Below are 12,806 nucleotides of genomic sequence, written 5' to 3'. Positions count from 1 at the left end.
CTTTTTTTGGATGTCTCTCATAGTTAGGACATAAAATACACTAAACAAATAGGTCAACCCTTAAAAATATTTAAATTCTTTTTTAAAAAAAGCAAATTTAGCCAGGTGCTGGTGGCTCATGTTGTTAATCCTAGCTATTTGGGAGGATGAGATTAGAAGGATCTGGGTTCCAGGCCAGCCTGAGCAAATAGCTCTTGAGACCTCACCTCCAAACTTACTAGAGCAAAATGAAGTGGAGGTGTGGCTTTGCAGACCCAAAGCCTTGAGTTCAAATCCCAGTCCTACCAAATTTATTTGGTTAAAAAAAATAAGAAAACATTTGTTCTTATTAAATTCAGTTTAGCTTTCCTAATAGAAACAGTTCACTTATTCCCATCCTAATAATCAGTTTTAATTAGACTCTTAGACATTTAATACAATGCAGATTTTGTCTACATAATGGAATTATGGAATGTCAGAGCTGGAAATGGCCTAAGAGAGTAGCTAATTCATCCCTCTCATTTTAGAGTTGAGGCAAAGGGGGCTCAAAAGAGGGATAATTTGTCTAAATTGTATAGCTAATTAGTTGGAGGTCCCTGACTGGGACATAGTTTGAAAGTGAAAAACTTCAAACTACCTGTTCTGGGAAGTCTCAAAATTGGTTTTTCAACTGTTCCTTCCACTATGCCCTAACTTTCAATACATATTAAATGACACTTTATGACTGACACAGTAGGACAGTCTTAAGTACATATATCTTCAAATTAAACAATACTATATTAATGTTTGGGTGGTAAGATTATTTTGAAAGCTGAAGTTTTTAGATATGCATACAGATTTTTGGCCTTCATTACAGGCTTATTGTAATATTGTATCATTATGTAATATTTAACATTACAATGTAAATATATTTTACCATTTTGTCTACACTTAGTAATAAGTTTGCATTTTTGATTTGATATAAAAAGCTCTAATGTAATTTCTGTTAGATTTTGCATATTTTCATTACTGTTATTCTTAACTGACAGAATGACTGGTTATTATGTCATTGTGTTAGTATTGTGAATAGCCATGTGAAATGTTTTGAGACTGAGCACTATGTTTGCTTTTTCTCATTTAGCAGAAATCTTTCCAGCCATATGGAAAACCAAGAAAATTGCTTTCTGTTGTATAAGCTGGCATTTGTTGTAGTAGATTAAAGTTTATTTTTCTGTGAATAAAACTTACTCAATAAAGTACTATTCTTTAAAATTAAAAAAAATACCTTTCTAGATAGCATAAAAATGGTATCATTGATTGGTCAGTTGTACAGATAGGTGATGAAGCCAACTGTATTCATATTTATTTAGTGGTTTGCATTTTTCAAAATATTTTCATAATCTCTCTTTCTTTCTCCCCTTTTCCCTTTTCTCTTTATAGTCACATATGTAGTTTCTAAATTTTAATTTTTGCTAAAAGCTATTGTTTGTCTAGTCTTAATGACTGAAAAGACAAGTATATAATTGCTTTCTGAAATATCATTGGAATGAATGGAATAAATGGATAGTTTTCAGGTCTGTCTCTTTTCTTTTGGCTGTAAATTGGTTGAAATAAGACAGCATTACTTTATTAATACAAAATTAATGGTAATTGGACCAGAGTTAGGTTAAGTTAAAATGAATACTAGCTTTTGATATGAAAATGTTTTCTTCCTTAGGAAAATTAATCACATACATATGGTTTCAGGGGAATATTTAAATGACTTAAGGCAGTTGTCTTCAAGGGCCTTGAAAGTTTTCATATACTTAGTTTGAAAAGTACAGCATTAAACAGCTGAATAGGCCCTCAGTGAGTATTTGGTAATACTGGGGTTTGAGCTCAGGGCCTCATGCCTGCTAGACAGGCATGCTACCAGTTGAGCCATTTCACCAGCCCTCTCAGTGAGTATTTGCTTCAAGTGCTTCATTTTACAGACTTGAAAACAGATACACAGAAAGCTGACTTGTGCCCAATCATAGTTAATACATGGCTGAGTGAGTCTTAAACCCATATTTGCTTGCTTTTGTTTAGGATCATAAAATGCACCAAGAATATGTAGAAAGCTATACATAGTTCTTCAAAAAAAAAAAAAAAACAAGATGATAGCTGGAAATACTACATCTAATTCTAAATACTGAAGGAGTATTTCTCTGTGATTTCCATAATCCAGAATCTCCATTAAATCAAATGATACTCTAGTTTTATTTTCTTAGAAGTGGGGGTTTAGTTTTCTGTCACTTTTGGGGCTGTCTGCTACTGATATTGCAAGTGATCCTTTATGGAGTAACTTTCTCTGTGTGCCAGGAACGATGATGAATAGCTTATATGCTTATCAATTGGATCAGTCAGGAAAACAGGTATCACTCTAAGTATTTTGTGAGGAAATAATAAACAATACAGAGGATTAGGTGCTTACAAAACCACTTTGAATAGATTTGATGAGTAAAGCTCAAGATAGGCTCATTGATTTTCTATTTGTTATAGATTTCTACAGGATAAGGAAATTGCTACTTTTGCCCATGTTATGCACACACACACAGACACACACACACACACACACACACACACATACATACTTGTAGCATCAAAAAGGTGACTCAGTGATTCAGGGAAAAATACCCAGAGGTCACTGTCATATTTCCTGTCTACGAGGGTCAGAAGATTACCTGCCAGAGGAAGAGAACTGTGCTTCTGTCTTCCAGACTTATCCAAATTGGTATAACCTCATCTTCATCTGGTATCCTGATGGCAAAGGAGTCTGGGAAATACAGTTCACAGGCTTCCAGCCTCTGCTGTAAAAGAGGAAGCATAGAAGAGTGTGAAAAAAAGGCTGGCGAACCTCAAAGAGCATCACATAGCAAGACATTCATTGTCTCCTTTAATTCTTTTATTTTATTTTTAAGATAAAGTAACTTGAATGAATTTGTGTTACAAACCAGACAACTACCATTCTTCAAACTGCTATTTGGCAGGAGGAATTTTTAAAATTATTGTTGTACTGGGTGTACATTGTAACATTTACAAAAGTTCTTATAAGATATCATAGATGAATTGTCTCCTCCATCATTCTTGGAACAGTTTCAACAGGTCTCATTTTTCCATTCTCATACATGATATTTCCACCATATTTGACCTTCTCTTTTAATCCTTCACATTGGAATTGTAGATGAGGAAACTTGAGGTGTAGACATTTTAAGGAATTTATGTAAATAGCCTAGGATTACACAGTAGGCAAGCTGATACATGTTTAGTAAAGTAGAGATGCCCTAAAAGATAAAAGGTGATGAGATAATTTGTTATTTAATGTTTCAGAATGAAGCATTGAGGCAGCAATCATGGGGAACACTGGGGATTTTACTGACCTTACTCTTAGATCTCTCTCTCTCTCTCTCTCTCTTTTTATTCCTTTTGAACTATAAAAATGATGAACATATGAGGAGAACACTGAGCCTAAGGACATATAAATAATCAGGGGGAAAAACAGAATTAAAAGGAGAAAAATCTCACTTTAGTACCTGGATTTAACTACTAAGCGACTGCATTTTATTCTGGGAGCGCTGCTTAATGTAATTCTCTGCTTATTAACATTCACTTTAATAACTTCTCTTTTGCTTATCCTGTGTCCGAAAAATGTGGTTTATTTACTGTCACTTTATTGTAAAAGGAGATGAATAAATGTTTTGTATTTTAGACCAATGCTTCAAGCTAGAAAGTAGTCAATTTTGAGCTTCATGAGGAAATAAAGATCCCAAAATAAATTGTCTTGACTTTTAGGTAAAATGGAACCAAGAAGACACAGGTGAGGATAAGGGAGTGCAGGTTTCACATTATATAAGGGATGGAGTTACCCAGCTCTGACAGAAGAAATTCTGAGGAAAGGGGGCAAGCACTGAGTGAGCAGGCAGCACCCCAGGATTAATCCCAACTACCCTGTGACTTCTGGAAAATCACTCCAACTCTGTGCTTATATTGCACAAGTATCATGTGCAGGATTTGGATTAGGTCATTGCAAAGATTTCTTTCTGCTCTGAAATTCAGATTTTGTGCTTTGTGAAGCATTATAATAATATAAAGTTATTCTTTCTTCCCATCAACTGCTGACATTTTCCTTCCATCCTTGAGGTTTTGAAAGTTTAATAACTTTGAAATTCATGGTCAAATGATGCAATTTTTAGATAATTTATATAAGCACAGATTTTTCTCATTTCTAAGTGTATTTCAGTCAGGCAAATTTCTCATTTTTAAACATTTCTGTATCTGTTGCTTATATTTTTAGTCCCAGCAGACAACTCTCAAGTTATTTAAAGGAAGATTTTTTTTTACAGATAATTGCTAAATTTGCAAGTTTATGGAACGTATACCAATCTTAGAACCAAAGAAAACTCATTAGAATCTAAGTTGGTAAAAAAGCTGTGTCTGCTCATTCTCTTATTTTGAAGTTCAAAGCTGTACTTTTATTTAAATTGAGCTGCTTTTGTGTTTTTCTTCATCTTAGTCTTAAGATTGGTAGGCTAGAAAACTTAACCATTTTAACCAACTCACATTGAAGTGATTAATTCAAGGGATGGCTTATTCTCACCTAAATTAAATTAATATAGCCGGAGAAATGCATCACTTTTAAAATCTGATTACTTTTAATTGGTTCCAGTTTAATAAGCAAACATTACTTTAATGAAGTTCCTGCATTTATTGTCATGTGAAGTTGTGTGCTCCAGCTCCAGTATTAACTTGTCACCTAAGGGCATAGCTGCTTTATTCTAGGACAACTTTTGTCTTTCAGGGATAGAATATAAGTTTGTGATGTGTCATTCTTGGGTAGAGGATGCATGGTGCACTGTGCAGAGAGGGGAATTTTATTTTATTATTGTTATTTTTTGTTTATTTTTTACATGGGTTCTTTTTTACTTTTGTGTCGGGTAGGGGTACATTGTGGCATTTACAAAAGTTCTTACAATTTATCAAATATATCATACTTGAATTCACCCCCTCTATCATTCTTCTTTATCTTCCCCTCCCCCATTCCTGGAACAGTTTCAACAGGTATCATTTTTCCGTTACATATGCATGTACACAGTATTTGCACTACATTTACCCTCCTTTACCCACGGGACCTGTTCCACCGAGTGCTATTTTAAACTCCATATCAGCACAGTGAGAAAATGTGTTGTGATAGTCCAGCATTATTTACACAGAGAGATGGGAGAAGAGAGGCAGAGAAGGACAGAAGTGTGTTGGGGAGGGAATGGCTATAAGAAGTAACATGGAGCAGTTATCTGTCATCACTGGTGTCATATGTTGGAAAAATGCATGGCTCTAGAGTTAAAGGAAACTTAGCTTGAGTCAACTGAGTGACCACTGAGTGATCAGCTACACATATTTTATAGAACAAGGCATCTAATCTCTTTGGGTCTCAGTTTCTTCACAATGAGGGGTTGACCTTGGCGATTTGACCAGCTCTGAGATTCCCTGATCCTATTTTGTTCAATTGCTGTGAAAATTGACCACAGTCCGTTCAGTCTCCAGCAATTCATTTCAGGCTCATCTTTTTGAATGTTTTGGTAAGAAAAATGAAAAAGAGCTTTGTGAAATTGAGAGAGAGCCATTCAGAGAGACCATCTTATTCCTTAATAATACCAGTGCTTTCTACTTTCGGAAAGGTCAGATCAGTTTGTCCTACAAGACTTTGAGTCTATTTCTTTTCTGAAGTTCTACCTCTTGGAACTTGCTAAAAAGTTGCTTTGTTTTTGTAATCTTCTTATATGTTGAGACTAAGTGCCTATTTTTTTTAATGTGTAGGTTTTTAGGGTACTTAATATTCAGAGGTTCATATTTGGGGATGCAGTTTTCCTTATTAAAAAAAATCTCATAAATGTAAAAAGGTCTAATCTTCTTTACTACAGTCTTTGGATTATTTTTACTCCTTGTGATGAATATTAAATAAACTTTTCAAGACAGTATAACTTTAAATTTATACTAAAGTTATAAAGATATTACAGAGAGTCCCTATACACCCCACACCTGTTTCCCACATTATTAATATCTTATGTTAGTATGGCACATTAGTTACAATTAATGAACCAACAGTGACATGTTATTCTCAACTTACTCAGATCTCCTAAGTTTTTCCTAATACCCTTCTTTTGCTCCAGGACCATATACAGGATTGTATGACATTGGGTCCTCGTGTTTGCTTCAGTGTGTCTTGGCTCTGACAGCGTCTCAGATTTTGCTTTTGATGACCTTGAGGATTTTAAGAAGTACTGTTCATGCATTTGCTACTGTGTTCTTCTGTTGTGATTTCTACTTTAACTGCCTGATGATAAGACTGGTTTTAATGGTATTTGGGAGGAAGACCATGGAGGCAAGGAGATGATGTCATCATGTTGCATTAAGGCTGCGTTCTGTTCAGGTACATTATCATTGTTGATATTAACCTCAATTGTCTGGCTGAAGAAGTGTCTATGTGGTTTCTTCACTACACTGTAGTTGTCCCTGTCTTCTTTTCATACTTTGTACTTTGAAAGTCACTATGCAAGTGCACATTTTAGTAGGATGGAATTGTGTTTCACTTCTTTACAATAAATGTCTTCATAAATTATTGGAATTCTCTGCATAAGGGAATTCTCTGTTCTCTCTCTCCAGTTATTCAATCAGTTATTTCTATTAGTATGGGTTTATGGATATGTATTTTATACTTTGGATTATAATCTAACATAACTTTATTTTTGCTCAAATTATTCCAGTGTGGCCATTATGAATTTTGATTTGCTCTTGTGCCCTAATTTTGTCATGTGCTCATCAATGTAGACGTTTTTACTTGTATATTTACTGTCTTGATCCTATAACCAGACATTTTTCCAAAGATCCTTGGTTCTTTTTATTGGAGAATGGTATAGAAACCAAGACCTGGCCTTTAGGTGTGATTGTTGCTACTAGTATGTTGTTTCTTTTAGATCTTTGCAGTTCACAGAACAAGGAAAGAAATGTATATATGCATAAGTATATATGTGCACACATGTATAAGTATTTGTAAACATTTCCATCTGTATCTATATTAGGCTAAATATATAGTGATGTCTGTGATTTTTCTTTGAATCATTTTTTTCATTGTGATGTATATTTATTCTTAGCAAATTTCAAAACAGAGTTGCTTTAGAATTGCAAAAAGTTGTATAGATACTGCAGAGAGCTCCCAGATACCCCATGCGTATTTTCCCTTATTATTGATATCTTACAGTAGTATGGTACATTTATCACAACTAATGAACCAAGCATTGCCACATGAATCATTTTAATCTTGCCCCCTTTTATATCTGTTGCCACTCCAATAGTGAGAAACCCAGCTTCTACCATCCACCATCCCCTTACTTTATTGTTCAAGTCCAATGTACTAGGTGTAGTTCAAATATTATTAACCTGTGTCCTCCTGGGAAAAAATCATATCAGTAAGAATGCAGTGCTGTGTAAATTATTTAATACCTTTTAATAGAGTTAGATTCTTTTGTAATAACTTGCATTCCATACTTGAATGTTTTTGTAAGTCCTTTTATGAATTCCATTTCATATCTTTGGATATTATATTTTAATCCTTCTAGTTTCTTCTCATTTCTTTCTTCTCTCTCATCTTCCCACCCTTTCCTATGATAAAGTTCTATTAGAATCATATGGTAAACCTGCAGTTTTTACACATGCCACTTTCTGCATTGTCTTATGATCATTTGTTTACATATTTTATTCTTATGGCACTGCAAACTCTTCCAGTGCTACAATTAAGTTGCCTCATTTCTTGCTCTTATTACAATGTTTGTAGTGTAGTAAGTGGTAATTAAATCCTTGAATCAATGAGTCTTTGAGTCTTAGGTAAACAGAGAAACATTGTCATCATGTACCAGGTATACATAGTTGGATTGTCTTTAATCAGACAGTTAAGCTGCTTTTAAGATGTTTACATGCAACATCTAGCCTGCTACTCAGTGTAGCATCCAAGATTGAGGTCTCTGGAGTCAGAATGCTTACCAATGACTCCTGACTCTACCATGTACAAGTTGTGTAACCTTGGGAAGAGTACAGAAGAGTATTTAATGTCTTCATCTCTCAGTGTCATTTGCAAAATGAAATTAATAATTAAATCAATGCCACAGCATTATTTTGGGTTGAATGAAAGGCCTGACACATACTGATTAAAAAAGATAGACATTCTTATTATTTAATTACTTTTACAGACCTTTATATGTATTAAGTATATTTAAAATATTCTTTTCCCTTTCCCTTCAACAGAATACTTTTATCCTCAGTGATCTTTCTTATCTCTAGAGGTTTGATTATTTTTCTAATATTTGCATGTGTGTGTCTCTTTTTCCTGTGCAGTGAGCAGGAATATTGTTTCTTTCCATAGGTTGGCTCCTGGATTGAGAAGCAATTATTTTGGCATTATCACCCATTGCCATCTGTTGGCAATGTCACTGAAGTGATCCATCTTCTCTAGTCTAGCTGTATTTTATCCTTTTATTGGCTCTATTTCCAACTTAAGTTCTAGCTCCTAATGTGGCTAATTTCTGAAGTAGGTCTGAATATTTTTGAGTTTTTGTAGAACATCTGTAGTTTGCAATTTGGAAAGGCATCTATTTTACTCTTAAAAAACCCATTAAGTATAAGAGGAAAGAATCTCATTTAGATGGCTAAATGTTGTGATAGCATAAATTTTGGCTTATGCTGACATTTATTAACTTAGAAGTATATAGAAAGTGATCCAGCTTTGCAATTTCAACCACACAAATGGCAATGATCTTTGAACAATGAGAACATTTTAAAGACAATTCATGACTTACAATACTTCAGCACTCAGACGAATTTTGGAATCTAAGCCAATTGCCCCATAAGTCTTTCAATCAGTTGATGATGTTCTTTTAAAGTGTCATTTTCAAGGACTGCTCCAGGGGCTGAATTTGCATCTGCAGAATCACCACTGCCTTCCATGGCATATGAAGGATGTCGTCAGCCTGACACATCCTTTTTTTCCCTGGTACTTTATCTTTCATGTGGATTTATGCCAGTGTCTCCTGTAAATCTTAGCAGAATGCTTCTTAGCTTCTGACTTCCCTTTATCTGTCATGGAAACACATTCTTGACAGGACTCCAGGAGGGTAGTTGTAAAGAGTCACCCTCTAATGTTCCTCATTCTTTCTTTTAGATCTGCCAGAAAGCTCCTTTTTTCACAGAAGGAGGGTGCTGGGTGAAAGATGCTTCCCGGAAGCTGAGAGCTTACTGTTTTAGTCAGGTGTCCTTGGAGATGTGCTCAATTTGCATTTTAATTGTTAAGCTTAAAAAATGCGGACATGAACCATGGAGAATACTAACTGTAATCTAATTATCTGCTTTGTTTCTGCTTGCATTCTGCACAGTGTGTCCCTTAGGAATATATCCAAGTAAAATATATAATTCTTGGTGATATATTAGAATTTGATTATTGATTTCATAATCAATATTCTTTTTGAAAACATATAAATAATAAAAAAAGATTGATAATGTGCACTGTTGGTGAAAGTGAGAGGAAGTAATTTATAATGGTTCCCACCTATTGCAGAAGAGTGTTAATTGTAACACTTTGGGGAGGTAAATCTGGAAGTATCTAGCAAAACTTTGAAAATCATTTATTCCTTTTTCAATTCATTTAGTAAAAAATCTATTGAGGTGGGTGCTGAGGTGGCTCAGGCCTGTTATTCTTGCTACTTAGGCTGAGATCAGGAGGCTCAAAGTTTGAGGCTAGTTTAGGCAAATAGTTCATGAGGCTCCCATCTCCAAAATAACCAGAGCAAAATGGACTGAAGGTGTGGCTCAAGTGGTAGAGCACCTGCTTTGCAAGTGTGAAGACTCAAGTTCCAACCCCAGTGCTAACCAACCCCCAAAACAAATCTATTGAGCACTTACTACATGCAAGATATTTTATTTCTTACTGGGAATATGGCAGTGGCAAAAAAAAAAATCATTAGCTTTTTGGGTCATATTTTTATTTGGACTAGAAATAGAAACAAAATAAACAAATGAACAAGTGAATACCAAGTATGTCAGATGGTGATTAAGGCTATAGAAAAAAAATGAGGTAGGTTGAGGGGTAAGAAGAGCGACTTGGCAGGGATACATTGTTTTATGTGGGTGGTCACAGAACATGTGACATTTAGGTAAAGACGTGAAGGAACTGAGAGAGGAGTATGTGGAAATCCCAGCAAAGGGAGTTCCAAGTGTGGGAACAAGCAAGTACAAAGAAATCTAAGGTGAGGGTTTATTGTGGGGATCCAAAGAACAGTATCGAAGCTGTGTGTACAGAGGTAAGTGAATGCAGTGGGAATAGTAGAAGATAGAGTCAAAATGATACCCAGGGTGGAGATGAGTAATTTATGGAGATGCTCAGAGGTCATTGAAGACCTTTCTCTTTTGCTGTGAGGGAACTGAGAGACCATTGATGGGCTGGGACAAAAGACTGTTACAATCAAATTTGTGTTTTTATATATGCCATAAAAGGATAAGGATAGCACAGATGTGCTAGTTAGAAGGTGACACAGTGATCTATGGACTGCTGCTTTCAATTTCTCTATAAATAAGAAGACAGTACCTAAGATTACACATGTAGGGATGCTTACCATGGCACTGTCTTGTGTTGCCTGTTTGATATGAATGCCTATCAACAGGTGGCTGGTGTAGCACTATATTCAAAGAATAGAATAGCATGTATCTATTAAAAAAGCAAGCATGGAGAAAATTTTTTTCTCCAATTGTGCTGATTTCACATCCTGTGTTTTTACTCCTTCTTCAGAAGATTTTAAATAAAGGTGTTCTTTTTTTTTATTTTCTAATTTTCAAGTGCTGAGAGGGTTATGGGGCTTTGAAGACTGGAAGCTTGGTCATTAACATATCTAGAAAATTTATAATCTAGTACAATTTTTAGCATACAAGACCCACTTAATAATTAGTTTTTGAATGAATTGCATGACAGCGATGATTAAACATCCAATAAGTATGTTTTTCATTCTTAACATGGAAATTAAGTAATACATTTTTGTAATCTAATTTTTTTAAATGGAAATTTCCCTCATGTATAAGATTACAGAAAATCACAAACGCAGAATGTATTTATGTGGTGAAGGCCAGGCATAGTGGCTCATGCCTGTAATGTCAGTTATTTGAGAGCAGAGATCAGAGAATCACGGTTCAAGACCAACAAGGGCAAAAAGTTAGTGAGGCTCCAGCTCAACATTCTGGGCTTGGTTGTCACATCTTTAATGTCAGCTATGTGAAAGGCATAGATAGGAGGATGGCAGTACCAGGATAACCTGGGTAAAAGCACAATATCCTATTTGAAAATAAAACCTGAAAACCAAAAGAGCTGGAAGCATAGCTCAGGTGGTAGAACACCTGCCTAACAAGAACAAAATCTTGAGTTCAAATCCCATTAGAATCAAAACCTAGTACCACCAAAAATAAACAAATAAATAAAAAGAATGTCTTTATACAGTGAATCAGTGAGCTGCATATAAGGGATAGCTGTAACTTCTTATTTGGGAACTATCTATATTGTTATTTTTTAAACAAAGCAAGTCCAACCTCAGTGTTTTTATTAATTAATTAAGTTTTGTGGTTCTGGGGTTTGAACTCAGGATATTAATAGGCAAGCACACTACCACTTGAGCCATACTCCCAGTCGTTTATGTTTTAGCACATTTTGAGTATCAGGAAATAAAGCAGGTTTGTAACTGGGTGCAAGGCTGTGCAATGTGTGTTTAATTTCTCTCAGGTGAGTATGAGTGGGATTGTTGGGCTATGGTAAGCATGTATGGAGTCACTGAAGAAACTGCCACATTGCTGCACTTGGTATCACTCTGTGGACCTGCCATTGCTGGAGAGTCCCAGTTAGATATTCTTGCCAGGACTACAGCGTTTTAGCCTTTCAGTGGCTGCATGTTAGTTTAAATTTGCATTTCCGTGGGGACTAATAATCTCGAGAATTTCACAATATACTTTTTAGCCATTCTTATATGTCTTTTATGTGAACTGCCTCCCTAAATAGGAATTACTTTTCTTCTTATTGATCTGTAATCATTCATAATATATTTTAGACACATGAACTTTGTTAGATGAGTCTACCATGACTGTTTACTCAAGGCTGTGATTGTCTTTCTTTGTGCCTGTTGAAATTATTTTTTAAAATTTCAAAATTACCAAGATTTTCTGTGAATTATGCATTTGTCTCTACTGATGATACCATTCTCAAGATCAAATGCTTTCTCCTGATTGTTCTTCTAAAATGTTTACAGTTCAAACTTACATGTTAGGATTAATGATGTATTTCAAGTCAAATGTATATTTTTTTTATTCACATGTGCATACATTGTTTGGGTCATTTCTCCCCCAGTCCCCCACTCTCACCCTCTTCCCTCTCCCCCATCCCTTCCAGGCAGAACCTGTTCTGGGCTTTTCTCCAGTTCTGTTGAAGAGTAGAAATAAGCAATAATAAGAAAGACATAGCATTTTTGCTAGTTGAGATAAGGACAGCTATACAGAGAGATTCCTAGCATTGCTTTCATGTGCAAATGTGTTACAACCCAGGTTGATTCATCTCTAACTGATCCTTACACTGGTTCCTGATCCCCTTCTCAGGTTGAGGGAGGTCACTGTTGAGGTTTCATGTTTATAGCTTGCACATTCTTACAAGAAATTTGGCACATGGTCTATCAATTACCGAGGGAGTCCCTAACGCTCCCACCATGATTGTGGACTTGCCTACTTCTTTTACGTTTGGCAGTTTTGGATTAATG

Source organism: Castor canadensis, chromosome 16, assembly GCF_047511655.1.
Source record: "Castor canadensis chromosome 16, mCasCan1.hap1v2, whole genome shotgun sequence".
Taxonomy (NCBI): Eukaryota; Metazoa; Chordata; class Mammalia; order Rodentia; family Castoridae; genus Castor; species Castor canadensis.
This window is presented reverse-complemented; position numbering follows the sequence as displayed.